Genomic DNA, 14107 nt, shown 5'->3' with positions numbered 1-14107 from the left:
ACTCTATTTACTAGGTGAGCACTTAAAATTAATTAGAGAATGGAGTTATCATGGGCTATATGCATGTGTATTTCCTGGAACTACATATATACCTGGAAGTATTAGTTCAATATTTTCTGCAACTGCCACATGTTAAATGTGTAGTTTGCTTGGCAGAGAAAATCAATACTATTTATAGAACAATCTTTCATATAAAAGGTTATTCATTTGTAAAATAATTTGTTTTGCTTATAGGTAAGCTTATGCTATTGCTATTATCCTGCACAGTTTTCCTTTACAAAATGTGGTCATAGTTTTTCATATGATCACCCATTCAGTCTTTTCTTTTTTTAAATTGATTTGATTTAATGCAACACAAAAGGAAAAGTTTTCCTCATTGTGAATGTTAAATAAGAAGAGTTTAAAAGTAAAAAAATCATTGAAAATTATCATATCATATTTTCAACCATTGGAAAGAAAAACATTTTTATTACCTTTATAGAAATAATTACAATTGTAGCACTGATAAAAATTAGGGCATAACCCTTGTGGGTGTCAGAAATGAGAGAAATAGGGAGCATAGAATATGAGCCTTAAATATATATATATTTTTTAATATGTTCTTTATTGGGAAATGTATTCATAGTACAACAATTGTAACGTAGATGTTGCAAAACAATACAAGGAATTTGACAATATCAGGTCTGACCCAAAATAGAAAGGGTCTAAAAGAAGTTTTTTTTTTTTAACAAAGCTAAAAGATAAGTACCCCAGCACTTGTTAAAAATTAGAAGCTTTTGCTGAAATACTATCCTGCATTCTGGCATTGACCCCTGCAGAATGTTGGCTGCAACAGCAGATTAAGCTCTTCTTCCAGGCTTAATGGCAAGTGGCCAGAGGCGTAACTAGAACCTTCAGGGCCCCAGTGCAAGAAACCATGGAGGGCCACCCTGACCTCCAGCCAGGGCTCTTCCCACTGATCCCGGGGCAGCAGGCCCTGGATAGGAGGGGGAACAAATCCCCTCCATTTTCCTCCTGCAGTTACTTAATGCCTATCAGAGGGACAGGAGGAGAAGCAGGCTTTTAGTGGCTGCAGAAGAAAAATTGAGGGGATTTGTTCCTCTAAATGCCCCCCTCCCCCACCCAGGTGTTCAGTGGCAATTGTAACCCAAGTAGTTACACCCCTGGGATGAGTGCCAGTGGTGGTGGTGGGAGATGGGATTATTGGCAGCAGTGGTGGTTGAGGAGGGATAGGATCAGTGGTATCCGTGGTGGGGGATGGGATGAGTGGCAGTGATGAGGGAGAGATGGGATGAGTGGCAGCAGTGGTGGTTGGGTGGGGATGGGATCAGTAGTAGCAGTGGTGGAGGGGGAATGGGATGAGTGGCAGTGGTGAGGGGGGATGGGATCAGTGGCAAGGGTTGTGGTTGGGGGGTGGGATCAGGGATAGAGGGGGTTGAATGGGATGAGTGGCAGATGTGGTGGTGGGAATGGGATCAGTGGAAAGGGTGATAGTTGGAGGGGGGTGGAATGGGATGAGTGGCAGTGGTGGTGGGAGAATGGGATCTGTGGTGAGGGTGCTGGTTGGGGGGGGTGGGATGGGATGAGTGGTGGGGAAGGGAATGGTATCAGTGGCAAGGATGGTGCTTGCAGGATGGGATCAGTGGCAGCAGCGGTCATGGTGGGGTGGATCAGTGGCAGTAGTGGTCATCGTGGGATGGATCAGTGGTTGTGGGGGGTATTAGGGGTGGTGGTGTGGGAGGAGGGGGAATCAGTGGCAGTAGTGGTGGTGTGTGGGGGGTATCAGTGGTGGTGTGTGGGGGGTATCAGTGGTGGTGTGTGGGGGGTATCAGTGGCATTAGTGGTGGTGTGTGGGGGGTATCAGTGGCATTAGTGGTGGTGTGTGAGGGGGTATCAGTGGTGGTGTGTGGGGGGTATCAGTGGTGGTGTGTGGGGGGTATCAGTGGCAGTAGTGGTGGTGTGTGAGGGGGTATCAGTGGCAGTAGTGGTGGTGTGTGGGGGGTATCAGTGGCAGCAGTGGTGGTGTGTAGGGGGTATCAGTGGCAGTAGTGGTGGTGTGTGGGGGATATCAGTGGCAGTAGTGGTGGTGTGTGGGGGGTATCAGTGGCAGTAGTGGTGGTGTGTGTGGGGCATCAGTGGCAGTAGTGGTGATGTGGGGGTGTCAGTGGCAGTAGTGGTGGTGTGGGGGGTATCAGTGGCAGTTGTGGTGGTGTGGGGGGTATCAGTGCAGCAGTGGTGGTGTGTGGGGGTATCAGTGGCAGTAGTGGTGGTGTGTGGGGGATATCAGTGGCAGTAGTGGTGGTGTGTGGGGGGTATCAGTGGCAGTAGTGGTGGTGTGTGTGGGGCATCAGTGGCAGTAGTGGTGGTGTGGGGGTGTCAGTGGCAGTCGTGGTGGTGTGGGGGTATCAGTGGCAGTTGTGGTGGTGTGGGGGGGGGTATCAGTGGCAGTAATGGTGGTGTGGAGGGTATCAGTGGCAGTAATGGTGGTGTGTGGGGGGTATCAGTGGCAGTAATGGTGGTGTGGGGGGTATCAGTGGCAGTAATGGTGGTGTGTGGGGGTATCAGTGGCAGTAGTGGTGGTGTGTGGGGGGTATCAGTGGCAGTAGTGGTGGTGTGTGGGGGGTATCAGTGGCAGTAGTGGTGGTGTGTGTGGGGCATCAGTGGCAGTAGTGGTGGTGTTGGGGTGTCAGTGGCAGTAGTGGTGGTGTGGGGGGTATCAGTGGCAGTTGTGGTGGTGTGGGGGGTATCAGTGGCAGTAATGGTGGTGTGTGGGGGGTATCAGTGGCAGTAATGGTGGTGTGGGGGGTATCAGTGGCAGTAATTGTGGTGTGGGGGGTATCAGTGGCAGTAATGGTGGTGTGTGGGGGGTATCAGTGGCAGTAATGGTGGTGTGGGGGGTATCAGTGGCAGTAATGGTGGTGTGTGGGGGTATCAGTGGCAGTAGTGGTGGTGTGTGGGGGGTATCAGTGGCAGTAGTGGTGGTGTGTGGGGGGTATCAGTGGCAGTAGTGGTGGTGTGTGTGGGGCATCAGTGGCAGTAGTGGTGGTGTGTGTGGGGCATCAGTGGCAGTAGTGGTGGTGTGGGGGTGTCAGTGGCAGTAGTGGTGGTGTGGGGGTATCAGTGGCAGTTGTGGTGGTGTGGGGGGTATCAGTGGCAGTAATGGTGGTGTGGGGGGTATCAGTGGCAGTAATGGTGGTGTGTGGGGGTATCAGTGGCAGTAATGGTGGTGTGGGGGGTATCAGTGGCAGTAATGGTGGTGTGTGGGGGGTATCAGTGGCAGTAGTGGTGGTGTGTGGGGGGTATCAGTGGCAGTAGTGGTGGTGTGTGGGGGGTATCAGTGGCAGTAGTGGTGGTGTGTGGGGGGGGGGGGTATCAGTGGCAGTAGTGGTGGTGTGGGGGGGGGTATCAGTGGCAGTTGTGGTGGTGTGGGGGGTATCAGTGGTAGTAGTGGTGGTGTGTGGGGGGTATCAGTGGCAGTTGTGGTGGTGTGTGTGGGGCATCAGTGGCAGTAGCGGTGGTGTGGGGAGTATCAGTGGCAGTTGTGGTGGTGTGTGTGGGGCATCAGTGGCAGTAGTGGTGGTGTGGGGGTGTCAGTGGCAGTAGTGGTGGTGTGGGGGGTATCAGTGGCAGTTGTGGTGGTGTGGGGGGTATCAGTGGCAGTAATGGTGGTGTGGGGGGTATCAGTGGCAGTAATGGTGGTGTGTGGGGGGTATCAGTGGCAGTAATGGTGGTGTGGGGGGTATCAGTGGCAGTAATGGTGGTGTGTGGGGGGTATCAGTGGCAGTAGTGGTGGTGTGTGGGGGGTATCAGTGGCAGTAGTGGTGGTGTGTGGGGGGTATCAGTGGCAGTAGTGGTGGTGTGGGGGGGTATCAGTGGCAGTTGTGGTGGTGTGGGGGTATCAGTGGCAGTAGTGGTGGTGTGTGGGGGGTATCGGTGGCAGTAGTGGTGGTGTGTGGGGGGTATCGGTGGCAGTAGCGGTGGTGTGGGGAGTATCAGTGGCAGTTGTGGTGGCGTGGGGGGTATCAGTGGCAGCTGTGGTGGTGTGGGGGGGTATCAGTGGCAGTTGTGGTGGTGTGGGGGTATCAGTGGCAGTAGTGGTGGTGTGTGGGGGGTATCAGTGGCAGTTGTGGTGGTGTGAGGGGTATCGGTGGCAGTAGTGGTGGTGTGTGGGGGGTATCGGTGGCAGTAGTGGTGGTGTGTGGGGGGTATCGGTGGCAGTAGCGGTGGTGTGGGGAGTATCAGTGGCAGTTGTGGTGGCGTGGGGGGTATCAGTGGCAGCTGTGGTGGTGTGGGGGGGTATCAGTGGCAGTTGTGGTGGTGTGGGGGGTATCAGTGGCAGTAGTGGTGGTGTGTGGGGGGTATCAGTGGCAGTTGTGGTGGTGTGAGGGGTATCGGTGGCAGCAGTGGTGGTGTGTGGGGGGTATTGGTGGCAGTAGCGGTGGTGTGGGGGGTATCGGTGGCAGTTGTGGTGGTGTGGGGGTATCGGTGGCAGTTGTGGTGGTGTGAGTCGTATCAGTGGCAGTAGCACTGGTGTGTGAGGGGTATCAGTGGCAGTAGTGGTGGTGTGGGAAATGAACGGACTCGCCCACACACGCGGAGGAAAGTCCGCTCATTTCGAGCGCGTCTCCAGGTAGGCGGGGCCCGCGAAGGAGACGTCGCTGGCCCCGCCGCCTGGTATGGACTTAAAGAGGAACCCCCAACACCGAAAAAAATCGGCGTGGAGGTCCCCCCAAGTCCACAACAGACCCTTGTCCGAGCACGCTACCCGGCCGGCCAGGAAAGGGGGGCGAGCGAGCGCCCCCCCTCCTGAGCCGTACCAGGCCACGTGCCCTCAACATGGGGGGTGCCTTGGGGAAGGGGGGCTGCGCGCCCCCCCACCCCAAAGCACCTTGTCCCCATGTTGATGAGGACAAGGGCCTCTTCCCGACAACCCTGGCCGTTGGTTGTCGGGGTCTGCGGGCGGGGGGCTTATCGGAATCCGGGAGCCCCCTTTAATAAGGGGGCCCCCGGATACCGGCCCCCCACCCTATGTGAATGAGTATGGGGTACAATGTACCCCTACCCATTCACCTGTAAAATAAAAGTACAAAAAAAAACACAACACACAAGATAAAATACTAAATGTAGCTCTTTTGCTAGCGGAGGAGTGCGGCTTTCTTCCTCGCCGCCGGCCTCTTCTCCCAACTTCGGGGGTCTTGTCCCCCTCTTCGGTTCTTCTGCCGGGCCACCGCGCCTTCTTATAGCTCTTTTACAGGCGGTGGCCCGGTCTTCTGTCGCCGCCGCCGCCTTCCGTTCTTCTTCTTCTCCAGTAGATGTTGACTCGACGATCTCTCTGGCCGCAATGCCAGGGGCGCCCTGCGCGGCCACTTATATAGGGACAAGGGGCGGTGTCACATGGCTTTATGTCACATGGGTTGGTCACATGGGTTGATGTCACATGGGGACTGTGACATCATAAGGGGGCGGGGTCACCATGTGACACCACCCCATGTGACATAAAGCCATGTGACACCGCCCCTTGTCCCTATATAAGTGGCCGCGCAGCGCGTCCCTGGCATTGTGGCCTGAGAGAGCGTCAAGTCAACATCTCCAGGAGAAGAAGGAGAAGAAGAAGAAGAAGAAGAACGGAAGGCGGCAGCGGCGACAGAAGACCGGGCCACCGCCTGTAAAAGAGCTATAAGAAGGCGCGGTGGCCCGGCAGAAGAACCGAAGAGGGGGACAAGACCCCCGAAGTCGGGAGAAGAGGCCGGCGGCGAGGAAGAAAGCCGCACTCCTCCGCTAGCAAAAGAGCTACAAGAAGATACCGGAGGAGTCCGGCGAGAAGACCCCCGAAGACGGAAGACCCCCGGAGCTGTGCAATAAAGTATTTTATCTCGTGTGTTGTGTTTTTTTTGTACTTTATTTTACAGATGAATGGGTAGGGGTACATTGTACCCCATACTCATTCACATAGGGTGGGGGGCCGGTATCCGGGGACCCCCTTATTAAAGGGGGCTCCCGGATTCCTATAAGCCCCCCGCCCGCAGACCCCGACAACCAACGGCCAGGGTTGTCGGGAAGAGGCCCTTGTCCTCATCAACATGGGGACAAGGTGCTTTGGGGTGGGGGGGCCGCGCGCCCCCCTTCCCCAAGGCACCCCCCATGTTGAGGGCACGCGGCCTGGTACGGCTCAGGAGGGGGGGCGCTCGCCCCCCTTTCCTGGCCGGCCGGGTAGCGTGCTCGGACAAGGGTCTGTTGTGGACTTTGGGGGAACCCCCACACCGATTTTTTTCGGCGTTGGGGTTCCCCTTTAAGTCCATACCAGGCGGCGGGGCCAGCGACGTATCCTTCGCGGGCCCCGCCTACCTGGAGACCCACTCGAAATGGGCGGACTTTTCTCCGGGCGGGAAAAGTCCACTCATTTCAAAAGTACGGCGGACTGGCACACACACGGCCGGATTGTTGTGCAACACGGCATTCTAAGTCCGCCGTACTTTCGGGTCAAAAAAGTATGCCGGAGGCTACACACACGGGGGATTGTTTGGCGGACTTGAGTTTGCCGGACTTTTCCACCGGATTGTTTGATCGTGTGTATGCAGCATTAGAAGACTGAAGTAAGGCCTGGAGAATGGTAGCCAAATGCTCATTCAACACAAATACCCTAGAAGCAGCATACAAGGTACTATTCCACTGGTACTGGGTACTGGCCCACACAGCTCAGGCCTTCCCTGGAAGTACTGACAGATGCTTTCGCAACTGTGGACAATGGGGTGATGTTATACACACATGGTGGTCCTGCCCAAGGCTGGTGGGGTTCTGGTCTAGGGTTTTTGGTTTGCTGCAGACACTCTTTCATCTAACAGTCTGAAGGGACACCAGGCTAGCTCTATTACATTGTCTGATACCTGGTTTGCGAGGTCCTCAGCAGAAACTGGCCACCTACCTCTTTATAGCTGACCATTTCCCAGGCCTGGAAGACCTATCGGGTAGATTTCCAAGGGGTGAAGACACGTATGACTGCTATGCTAGTTCAGGATTGCATGTCCAGCATTGTACATGATTCACACGCTAAATTTCTAAAGATCTGGGAGCCGTGGATCTCTTATAAGTTCCCTACACTCCAAGCAGCATGCCTAGGCCTGGTCTGACTCCCCTCGGTGAGGTGTCCGCGTCTGAGTTTCCCCGTCCCTTTCCCTACTTGTCTCTTAGCTCTTTTCACTCTTCTTTATAGTCTCTCACTTTTCCAGCAATCACTGCTGCCCCCCATGGAAGGGGGTAGAGGGAGAAGGGCTTCCCCCCAGAGACGACAAGGGGGATAGGATATTTTATACTGTAGCCAGTTTCAATACCATCCCCTACTTACATTATGCTATATGTTAATTGTGAAGGTTTGCCCATACCTAAATATCATACAAAACATGAAATCCCACTTTGGGTTGCACTTGAATACCTAGATTGTCACCCTCTTTCACTAACCAACCTCATATGGTCTAGTTCCACCTATCATAAAAAAGTAATAATCCTATAACCAAACATGCACTAGCCATTTGGCATAAATTTAATATACAGTATATTAGGGGCAGTGTACAATGTCAAAACAAAAGAGATTAGGGGGAATGTAGCTACCGTGCTTCTGCATGGATGTCTGAATCCTCTGATCCGCTCCTGCGACGGGAATTCACAGGAACTGGGGTAACTCTGACTGCCTAAACACCCACCACCACCTTACTGAGAGATCTGCCTTCCTCCCAGGATGACCCGCAATCGGAAAGAAACGGCCCAGCCGAAGAAACTACAATATTTCTTCCCGGCAGCTGCCAGCGATACTAGCCAAAATGGCGCTGGCCCCGGAGACGGATCTCCTTCATCATCCGGCGGCTCTCTCTCAGCCACATCGAGCCCGGGCTGCAATGTATAAGCAATTTTAAAGCTGAAGTGGCAGAGCTGGGAGGGCAGATAAATCATATAGAAAAGAAATGGGTGACATTGCATCTTCACATAATACACCGGTCAATGCCCACAATGATCAGTCTGATGACATAACCTGGATTAAAGCTAAGGTGGCTGACCTTGAGGACAGGTCAAGACGGAACAACATAAAGATCCGTGGGGTCTCAGAGGCTATACAACCCGCAAAACTACAGCAGGATGCTTGAGACCTCATGAAAGTGTTCCTACCTTCAACACTTGAGTCATCTTTGATCATTGATCAAATCTATTGACTACCTTAGTCATCCCACCTTAGAGACAACATCCTTAGGGATGTTCTGATGCGGGTCAATTTTTATCATACAAAGGAACAGCTCATGATGGCCTTCAGTAAACATTTGCAACCTCCAGAAAGATTCTCAAACATCCAGCTATATGCAGACCTTTCACAATGCACAATGCAAAACCGCAAATTGCTACTGCCTGTGACAAAAGCGTTAAGCAATTATAGCATCCTTACCGCTGGAAATACCCAATAAAACTAACAATAACCCATGAAGAAGAAAAATAAAAGGAATAACACTTAAATACCCCATTTACAAAATAAACAACATACTACTGGATTTCTGAAGCACTATAGAGCACACAGTGTGCAAACTTTCCCCTCTTGAGTAATGGGCAGCTGTTCTGCCTCCAGATACCTGTTCAAATCCACCTTTTTACTGAACTGTTTATTTTCACATTGCTTGACATTATATTCCATTTTTACCCTATTTTGTCTCCTCGCCGGTCTGACCTACATGAGATGAACTTCACCACTAGGGATGAGGTTTATGTTCGAGTCGAACATGAGTTCGACTCGAACATTGTCTGTTCACCGAACAGCGAACATTTTTGGGTGTTCTCTACAAATTCGAAAGCCGCGGAACACACTTTAAAAGTCTATGGGAGAAATCAAAAGTGCTAATTTTAAAGGCTTATATGCATGGTATTGTCATAAAAAGTGTTTGAGAACCTGGGTCCTGCCTCAGGGGACATGTATCAATGCAAAAAAAGTTTTAAAAATGGAAGTTTTTCCAGGAGCAGGGATTTTAATAATGCTTAAAGTGAAACAATAAAAGTGTAATATTCCTTTAAATTTCATACCTGGGGGGTGTCTATAGTATGCCTATAAAGCGGTGCATGTTTCCCGTGTTTAGAACAGTCTGACAGCAAAATTACATTTCTAAAGGAAAAATGTCATTTAAAACTACTCGCGGCTATAATGAATTGTCCGGTCCGACAATACACATAACAGCTCATTGATAAAAACAGCATGGAATTTCCCCACAGGGGAACCCTGAACCAAAATGTAAAAAAAAAATGTGTGGGGGTCCCCCTACGTTCCATACCAGGCCCTTCAGGTATAGTATGCATATTAAGGGGAACCCCATGCCAAAATGTAAAAAAAAGATGCAGGGTTCCCCTTAAAAAAATCCATACCAGACCCTTATTCGAGTACGCAACCTGGCAGGCTGCAGGAAAATAGGGGGTGACGAGAGAGTGCCCCCCCTCCTGAACCGCACCAGGCCACATGCCCTCAACATTGGGAGGGTGCTTTGAGGTAGCCCCCCAAAGCACCTTGTCCCCATGTTGATGGGGAGAAGGGCCTCATCCCCACAGCCCTTGCCCAATTGGTTATGAGGGTCTGCAGGTGGGGGGGCTTATCAGAATCTGGAAGCCCACTTTAACAAAGGGGACTCCCAGATCCCGGCCCCCCAGTGTGAAATGGTAATCAGGTACATTGTCCAACCACTGGGCAAGGGTTGTGGGGATGAGGCCCTTCTCCTCATCAACATGGGGACAAGGTGCTTTGGGGGTCTACCTCAAAGCACCCTCCCAATGTTGAGGCCATGTGGCCTAGTACGGTTATGGAGGGGGGGCGCTCTCTCATCCCCCCTCTTTTCCTGCAGCCTGCCAGGTTGTGGGCTTGGATAAGGGTCTGGTATTGATTTTAGGGGGGAACCCCATGCCAATTTTTTTATTTTGGCACGGGGTTCCCCTTACAAACCATACCAGACCTGAAGGGCCTGGTAATGGAATTTGGGGGCACCCCCACGCAAATTACCAGACCAAAGGGTCTGTTAATGGGCTGGGAGGAATCCCCATGCTGTTTTTTTCAATGACTTTCATCTGTATTGCCAAGAACCGACAATTAATTATAGCCACGAGTACTTGTAAATGACTTTTTTTTCCTTTAGATATTACATTTTGTGCAGGGACTTTTCTAGATACGGGAAACATTCGCTCCTTTCCAGGCATACTATAGACCCCCCCCCCCCCCCCCCCCGGTACGAAATTGAAAGGAATATTACACTTTTATTGTTTCACTTTAAGCATTATTAAAATCCCTGCTCCCGAAAAAAATGCAATTTTTAAAACTTTTTTGCATTGATACATGTCCCTTGGGGCAGGACCCAGGTCCCCAAACACTTTTTATGACAATAACTTGCATATTAGCTTTTAAAATTAGCACTTTTGATTTTTCACATTTGAGTCTCATAGACTTTAACAGTGTTCAAACACATTTTTTGCCTGTTCGCATGTTCTGGATGTGAACCGAAGGGGGGTGTTCGGCTCATCAATATTCACCACCACCAGAATCCACCTGCAATATCTTCCCTCCACTATCCACCTCCTGGAGTTCACCACACAATGACCTATTGAAGCCTCCACAAGGTACTATCAGCATCTTTACCTACCCTATTAAAATAGTATCCTTTAACGTGCACAGCCTAAACCACCCAGCTAAGAGGGCCTCAGTTTGGAGAGAAGCACTCAAACTCCAAGATAATGTTCTCTGTATACAGGAGACCCATCTCTCAGCCTGCAATACTCCCTACTTTCATCACAAAAAGTTTCCTCACATCCTTTTGGCCTCAGCACCAATGAAACAGAAAGGCATTCTCACTGCCATTAAGGATCCCATGGCCTTTACCCTACAAGAAACCCAGGTCAATCCAGAAGGACTATATATAATCCTAATAGGAGAATTTAACAACAAACCCTACACTATTGTGAACCTTCATGCGCCTAACTCCCATAAATCCGCTTTCTGAAGAAAATGTTTTGTAGAATTGCTACAATCCAAAAAGGCTCCCTGGTAATGTGTGGAGACTACAATCTAATGGCAGATTACACAATAGACACTACCTCTAAATCCAAACGACCCCTACCCATGCTAAAACCTCTGCTACATACCGAGGATATTTATGATGTCTGGAGATGCCAATATTCAAATGAACGGGACTACACCTTCCACTCATCCAGACATGAATCATACTCAAGAATCGACTTAATTTTAGTTGATAAAATGTTGTTGCAGGCAGTGCCCTCCTCAACCATACATGACATTGGGTGGAGCGACCATGCACCTATCTCTATAACAGTGGTGGAGGGGCACACTCCAAGTCCTGCATATATATGGTGTGCTATCTCCCATATACTTCAAATGCCTTCTCATGCAGCCACCATTACCAAAAACCTAACTGAATTTTTTTAATTGAACACTCACTCTGTATCTGACTCTGCGCATCTGTGTGCGCATAAAGCTTTTATTAGAGGACGTGGAAATTAGAACGACTCCTTGGTATTAATACTCTAGAGTCCCTGAACAAAAACACTGCTGACACACACACACATAGCAAATAATCTCTAACAACATCATTCAGATCTCAGGCTCCTGCTCATCAAGCACATTAACTCACTCAAGCTATCCCATTACTCATCTGGCAACCAAGCAGGCAAATTTCTTGTTCAAAGACTCAAAGTAGAACTAAAACAAACCCAAAAGACATAACAAATTCATTTTCTGAATACTACTCTTCATTGTACAATCTTGAGAAAGACCCTAATACCCCACAACCTACAAATGAAAATTTGAAAGCTTTCTTGACAAGTATCAACCTCCCCTCTCTCTCACAGGCACAACTAGCTTCTCTCAATACCCCAATTACAGAGCCTGAGATCATAAAAGTGATAAAAACTCTACCATCTGGCAAATAACCAGGATCTGATGGATTAAAAAAAAGATCATTATAAAATTTTCCAAAACACTCTATCTCTGACACTACAGTTGGTCTATGCTGATGCAAGGTCCTCTGCCTCATTTCTCTCCGAGATGCTCAAAACCGTTATATATATATATATATATATATATATATATATATATATATATATATATATATATATATATAGCAAAACTATAGTGAAACTAGTAGAAATACTTTACCACCTGTACCAACTTGTTAATGTGTAATGGTTTTATTGTATTAATAAATTGATGTATGTTTTTACATATTGCCTTATATAAAGTGTATTTACTATAGCCTTAACATGTACCGTAATAGTCCGCTAGCTCCTCTTTCCTTTTGGTAATATGTACATTTGTTACATTTACTAGCAAAGGACCGATCACTGGATGAGTCTTCAGGTGGGATGGTGTGATGTTAGGATACCAGAGAAGACAATGCAAAAAAATAAAAATGAGAGAAGGACTGCTCTAGAGATATCCAGCATTTGAGATGTGTATGACGAGACCAGTCAATAAGATGAACTAGGTGGCGTGCTCTAAAGTTTTTTGCCTGGTCAGGAAAGGCAAAGCCACCTAGGGTTTCAGTTAGATATAGAGAGAGGGCCCTGTTTAGTCATGGTTCTTTGCAGGCCCAGATAAATTTAGAGAATTTGATGTTCGCCATTTTTATGAAAGATGTGGGGATAGGTAGGGTGGAGAACAGAAATTTAAGTTATGGCAGGATAATAATTTTGAGAATTTTGCATCTCTGAAACCAATTGAAATGATCAGCACTGAAGCAGGCAAAAAGGTCCCCAGATTTTTTAAGACAGTGGAGGTGAAGTTACAGTAACTGTAAGGTGTTGGACAATATTCCAAGGAATGGGGCTCCCATCACTTCCAATTTTTAAAAGTTAAGTTTGGATTAGATTTTACATTACAAAGGAAGGGCTCCAAGAAGATTGCAGTGTGCAAATATAGTGAATTCCAGTAAAGTGCAAAAAAAAATAATATATAAAATTGACCAAATATAAAGTGATGATGTTTAAATTATACCACGTGCTAAAATGTATACCTCGTAGTACCCAATAAATAAATAAATAAATAATAAATAATCAATAATACTAAAAAATTATATATAAAGACAATTATCACAATTAAGTTCAAGATATACAAATTCAGTAATGCAAGTGCTGGTCTTCTAATCAGTGTCCATAATCAGCAGTGTCAGAACATATAAAAAAAAGTCCAAAAGTGCAAGGTGCCTGGTGCAAAAATCCTTGGGGGGTAAAAAACATGGTGCGATATTTGTGCAATTTTTGTGCAGTAGATGAAATTCGCACTCACCAACTCCCCTGCCCCTGCAAGGGTAGAAGCACCTTCACAGTATTAGCCACTGTGTAGCTGTTTAATAATCCTAGTGTCCTGCTCTCTGCTGGTCCCAGTAGTCTGCTTGTTGCCTCAGGGATGTGTTATTTTCATTAAATATAAGGAAAAATAGCCCATAGCGTGATATTGTAAAAAACATCCAGTATTTATTTATTAAAAGTAAGAAAAAAAAAGCCAGAGGACGTCGTATGATGAAACGCGTAGGGAGTGGCCTAAGACATACACAGACTCTTCCTTCAAGCGGCAGTACTTGCATACACTGCGGATTTATATTGTACCTTTGTGAGTAGTTTTCTTACTTTTGATAAATAAATACTGGATGTTTTTTACAATATCACGTTATGGGCGTTTTTTTTCCTTATATTTAATGAAAATAACACATCCCTGTGGCAACAAGCAGACTACTGGGACCAGCAGAGAGCAGGACTCTAGGATTATCAAACAGCTACACAGTGGCTAATACTGTGAAGGCGCTTTTACCCGTGCAGAGGCAGGGGAGTTGGTGAGTGGGAATTTCATCTACTGCACAAAAATTGCACAAAAATCGCACCGGCTTTTTTGCCCCCCAAGGATTTTTTGCACCAGGCACCTTGCAATTTTTGACTGTTTTTCATATGTTCTGACACTTCTGATTATGGACACTGATTAGAAGACCAGCACTTGCATCACTGAATTTGTATATCTTGAACTTAATTGTGATAATTGTCTTTTTATATATAATTTTTTAGTATTATTTATTATTTATTATTTATTTATTTA

General features: G+C 48.0%; 1 protein-coding gene across 1 annotated transcript in view; it reads left to right on the top strand.

Moving 5' to 3' along the window:
• CNTNAP2 (contactin associated protein 2) overlaps positions 1–14107 on the top strand; it is a 2388168-nt gene that overhangs the window by 1682552 nt on the left and 691509 nt on the right. The window lies entirely within an intron of this gene.

The sequence above is a fragment of the Lithobates pipiens genome, unplaced genomic scaffold, assembly GCF_037356315.1.
Source record: "Lithobates pipiens isolate NorthernLeopardFrog02 unplaced genomic scaffold, aLitPip1_a1.2 Scaffold_19, whole genome shotgun sequence".
Lineage (NCBI taxonomy): Eukaryota > Metazoa > Chordata > Amphibia > Anura > Ranidae > Lithobates > Lithobates pipiens.
Note: the sequence above shows the minus strand (reverse complement) of the source record. Positions and strands in the feature narration are given on the sequence as shown.